Raw genomic sequence first — 5,441 nt, forward strand, 5'->3', positions numbered from 1 at the left:
TATCAGAAAGGGCTGATTTCGACGAAAGGTACTTCCCCATGTCCTCTCGCCCTACTAGTCCCCCTCCAAACATTCCTGGACTTCCAAATTCACCCAAACCTTTGCCAACACCCCTTTCATCGCCCTCATCAACTCCTAATCATGAGTACTACCATCCTACTCCAGACCTGGACTCTGACAGTGAATCTGATGGTGGACTGGATCAAGGGGGAGATGTTCAACCTGTAGGTGCTGATCCAGACCCCATTCAGCCTCCAGTGCCTCTCCCAGAACCCCCTGCACCTCCCCCTCGCACCCCATCACCTGTACCACCCCCAAGAGCTCCCAGTCCTATTGGAATCGGTGCTAGACTGCCTAGGAGGCGCAGACAAAAGCCTAGAGACTGGTGGAAACTCTCTCCTGCGCAACTGGATGATGTGGAGGACATGGAAGAGAGCGATGATGAATTGGCCATGTCTGCATCACTCCCTGATGAGCCACTCACATTTGCAGAGGCTATGCGTCGCCCTGATGCTGACAAGTGGAGGGCAGCAGCCCTTGAGGAGTTGGCTGCTCACCAGAGCAATGGGACATGGAAACTTGTCCCTAGGCCTCCTGGAAGCAAAGTCATTGGATCCAAATGGGTATTCAAGGTGAAGCGCAATGCTGATGGCTCCATAGAGCGCTACAAGGCTCGATTGGTCGCCAAGGGATATAACCAGCGCCCTGGCTTTGATTACCTCGAAGTATTCGCTCCTACAGCTCGCCTTTCTTCAATCAGAGTCATTCTGGCCCTGGCAGCTCTCCAGGACCTTCGCCTTCGCTCTACTGATGTTTCCCATGCATATCTGAATGGAGAGATGGACTGCGAGGTGTATATGGCGCAACCAGAAGGTTTCGTTGAGGGAGACTCCAGATCCCAGGTGTGCCTGCTCCAAAAGGCGATTTATGGCAGCAAACAGGGTGGAAACCGGTGGAATAAGAAGATGCGCTCTGTGCTTGAGTCCCTGAACTTCAAACAGACCTATTCTGATGCCAGCATCTACATCTACTCCCATGACAATGTCACCATCATTCTACCTGTCTTTGTTGATGATATGACTCTTGCCTCGCACTCTGCTGAAGCCATTGACTCCTTCGTCTCACAATTGAGCCAGCACTTCAAAATCCGTGACCTGGGACCTACCACTCAGCTTCTAGGCATCAAAATTGACAGGAACCGCCCCAATCACTCGATTTCGCTATCCCTGTTAAGATATCCCAATGCTCAGCACTATGTGCACAGAGTCAGTAACTTAATTGTTGTCTATGTAGTTTTACACACCTATGTGCACAGAGTCAGTAACTAAAGAACAAGATACTCTGTGCACAGTAAAAATGCGAACACTGAACAAACAAAGAACAACTGAAGAAAATAAGTGCACACATCATTAACATGGAAGGTGGGGAACCTGGGAATTAGTCTGAGGTGCACAGGCACTAACAACAACACTCCCCCCTGATTGTGCACCTCTGCACATTAAGAACTCCCACTTGATGCACCTAGTCCTAGCATCTGACAGAAGTTCATCACCTTGGCCTTGGACAGTGGTTTGGTCATCAGGTCAGCAGCCTGGGCATCAGTGGGGACAAAAGTGGGTGCAATGAGGTTGTCCTGGACTGCATCTCTAAGCCAGTAGAAGCAGAGATCAAGTTGCTTCATTCTGCCATGGTGTTCAGGATTCTTGGCCACAGAGATTGCAGATTGGTTGTCCATGTGCAGCACAGAGGGAGAAGACAGTGGAGAAGCGATTTCAGAGAGTAAATTTCGAAGCCACTTGATCTCCTTGCCTGCCTGGACAGCTGCTATGTATTCTGCCTCGGTGGTAGATAGAGCAACGATGTTTTGAAGCTTGGAACACCAGGAGATTGCTCCAGTACCCATCTTGACAACATATCCACCTGTAGAGCGACCAGTATCCTTGCAGCCACCATGATCTGCATCAGAGAAGGTGGTGAAGGGCTCAGAGGTTGAAGGATCAGGAGAATAGGTCAGGGAATAGTCCAGAGTACCCTTGATATAGCGCATTAGGTGCTTCACAGCCTGCCAATGAACCCAGCCAGGATTGGAGTTGAATCTGGCCAGAACTCCAACAGTATAGGCAATGTCTGGGCGGGTAGTGGTGGCAAGGTACATCAGAGCACCTACAGCAGAGAGATAGGGTACTTGGCGCATTTTTTCGATTTCTGAGGCATCCTGGGGAGACTGGGAGCGAGAGAGGCAAAGATTTGGCTCCATGGGTGTAGATAGTGGCTTGCAGTCAGCCATGCCAAACCTTTCCAGTAAATCCAGGCAGTATTGGCGCTGGGAGAGCGAAATGGAGCGATTGGGGCGATCTCTGTCAATTTTGATGCCCAGAAGTTGGGTGGTAGGTCCTAGATCTCGCAGTTTGAAGTGCTGGCTGAGTTGGCAGATGAAGGAGTCTATGGCAGCTTCAGAAGACGAAGCAAGAGTCATATCATCCACAAAAACAGGCAAGATGATGGAGACACCATCCTTGGAGTAGATATAGATGCTGGCATCTGAATAGGTTTGTTTGAAGTGCAGGGACTCCAATACAGAGCGCATTTTCTTGTTCCAGCGATTGCCACCTTGTTTGCTGCCATAGATGGCTTTCTGGAGCAGGCAGACATGAGATTTCGAGTTTCCTTCCACAAATCCTTCAGGTTGTGCCATATAGACTTCACAGTCCATTTCCCCATTCAGGTAGGCATGGGAGATGTCCACAGAGCGCAGATGGAGGTCCTGGAGCGCTGCAAGAGCTAGAACCACTCTGACAGAGGCAAGGCGCACTGTAGGAGCAAAAACCTCGAGATAATCAAAGCCAGGGCGCTGATTATAGCCTTTTGCGACCAGTCTGGCCTCGTAGCGATCTATGGAGCCATCAGCATTCCTCTTGACCTTGAATACCCACTTGGAGCCAATGACTTTGCATCCAGGGGGTCTAGGGACAAGTTTCCAAGTCCCATTTGTCTGGTGAGCTGCCAACTCCTCCAGGGCTGCTTTGCGCCATTTTTCCGCATCAGGGCGACTCATGGCTTCTGCAAATGTAAGAGGTTCATCTGGCAGGGCTGCAGACATGGCCAACTCATCATCAGAGTCTTCTTCATCACCAGAGTCCTCCAATTGAGCAGGGGAGAGCTTCCACCACTCTCTGGGCTTCTGTCTTCGCCTTCTGGGCAGTCTGGCACCTATGCCAATAGGACTAGGTGCCCTTGGGGGTGGTGCAGGCGATGGAGTGTGAGGAGGTGGCGCATCATGAGCTGGGTGAGCAGGGATAGGCTGGATAGGCACTGGATCAGCTGCTGGAGCCTCCAGAGGCTCTATCTCCCCCCCATGATCCAGGGAATCTCCAGAGTCGCTTTCTGAGTCAGGATCTGGGTGAGGGTGGTAGTAAGATGGCTTGGAAGCTGGTGGTGCAGGTGGAGGTTGATTGGGTGGGTTTGAAGCGTCCAGAGAAGGTAAGGAAGGGTGCTTGGACAGGGGGAAGTACCTTTCATCAAAGTCAGCCCTTTCTGAGATTATGGTGCGCTTGGAGGTGGGATTGTAGAATTTCCAGCCCTTGTAACCTTCTGGATAGCCAATAAAGACACATTTCTCTGTGTGGGACTCCAGAGGGCGCCTCTTGTCTTTCTGGACATGTACATAGGCAGTACAGCCCCACACTCGAAGATGGGAGACATCTGGCTTCCTTCCATGCCATAGCTCATATGGGGTCGCATTTTGGAGAGATTCAGTGGGGCACCTGTTCCAGACATGGACCAGGGCAGCTAGGCACTCACCCCAGAATGTCTTGGAGAGCCCAGACTCGTCCAGCATCGCAGTGATGCGCTCAGATAGCACCCTATTTGCTCTCTCTGCAACTCCATTCTGCTGGGGGCGATTCCTGACAGTGTGTTGGCGCAAAATGCCGCATTTTGATGTGAAATCTTCAAAGGCCTTGCTCATATACTCCCCTCCTTTGTCATCGCGCAAAATCTTGATTTTTCGCTCAGATTGGTTCTCTGCAAATGCCTTGAACCTCTGGAAGGCATCAAAGACTTCAGATTTGGCCTTGAGAGGCAGGATAAAGCGAAAACGCGAATAGTCATCGATGAAAGTGACCCAATATCGATATCCTGAGAAGGAGAGATGGCCTACATCATGCACATCGCTGTGGACGAGTTCCAGAGGCCTGGTTGCACGCCAAGTTGAGCTAGGAAAGGGATTTGCATGCATCTTGCCAGCCAGACATGGTTCACAGATGGGATCAGGGGAGGACTTTGAGTCTAGGGTCATGCCAGTGACCAAATTTCGCTCTAGAAGGGATTTAACACCAGCCACATGGTGGTGGGCAAGCCTTCTGTGCCAGAGGTCCAGGTCTAGAGGGCAGGTGGTTGCAGCAGAGGCATATTCAGTGATGGGGAGTGTCTCCCCCTCCAGGAAAGCGCTATTGTTGTCCGTAATTCTTGCAATGAAGAGGACAGGCCCAGGGGGGCGTCTAAAGGATATCTGTGAAGAATTGATGCTGGCAGAGAAGCCCCTGTTGCGACAGAGATATAAGACAGAGAGCAGGTTGTTGCGCAGGTCAGGGACATGCAGGACATTGGTGATCTCCACAGGGCGACGCTTCTGGCCTCTGACTACAGGCACAAACACCACAGACCCAACTCCAGCAGAGTATACCAATTTGTTGTCTGCCAGTCTCACAGGGACACATTTGGGGGTGTAATTGCGCAGCCAGTGGCGATGAGGGGTCATGTGTGCAGTGGCACCAGTATCTGCATTCCAGTGGACATCTGCATCAAGTTGGAGAGGGTAGAGAGGCGAGGAGGGATCTGTGGAGCGAAAACTTGCATTTCCAGCAAACTCAGCAATTGGGGGCAAGTTTTGGCTGGGTATACATTGCCTATGCATAGATATGGGCTGTTGGAGCGAATTGGAAGGTATGGGGGCTTGACTTGTAGCACTGGGAGGCTCCTGGAGATGCATAGTAGCCAGGGTTGACCAAATGAGGTCTGGGTGATCCTCAACAGGTTCAATGTGTTGCAAGTGTAGTACTCCAGCACTCAGCAACGCTAGTCCCTACTAGCACTTGGTGGTTAAACCACACCAGGTAAGCCTAGATACCTTGACCAAGTAGCTCAGTGGTTAGAGCACCCGGTCGAAACCTGGGAGGTCCAGGGTTCGGTCCCCTGTCTGGTCGCATTTATTGCAACACAATGAGGGTTCTGAAGCGACCAGAGATGGCTAGATACAGTGCTCCAGCTGCTTGGTTCGCTCTGAGGTCCCATTGGAGGCACAGATCGCTTTCAGAGACAGGAGGGCGCTTTTCAGTACCACTGACAATGGTCCACAGTCCTTTAGAGCGCAGGAAGGCCTTCATTTCGCTGTTCCAGGCAGCATAGTTGGAGGCAGTGAGTGTTCATATGTGGTGCCTGTG

General features: G+C 51.3%; 1 non-coding gene across 1 annotated transcript; it reads left to right on the forward strand.

Annotated features, from left to right (window-relative positions):
* Positions 1 to 5,131: 5,131 nt before the first annotated feature.
* On the forward strand, positions 5,132 to 5,204 carry F5J12DRAFT_t86. The gene has a single exon. It is a non-coding gene; the product is annotated as a tRNA-Phe (tRNA).
* The last annotated feature ends 237 nt before the right edge of the window (positions 5,205 to 5,441 follow it).

This window comes from Pisolithus orientalis (assembly GCF_024613125.1).
Source record: "Pisolithus orientalis strain OTSU chromosome Unknown F5J12scaffold_9, whole genome shotgun sequence".
NCBI classification, from domain to species: Eukaryota; Fungi; Basidiomycota; class Agaricomycetes; order Boletales; family Pisolithaceae; genus Pisolithus; species Pisolithus orientalis.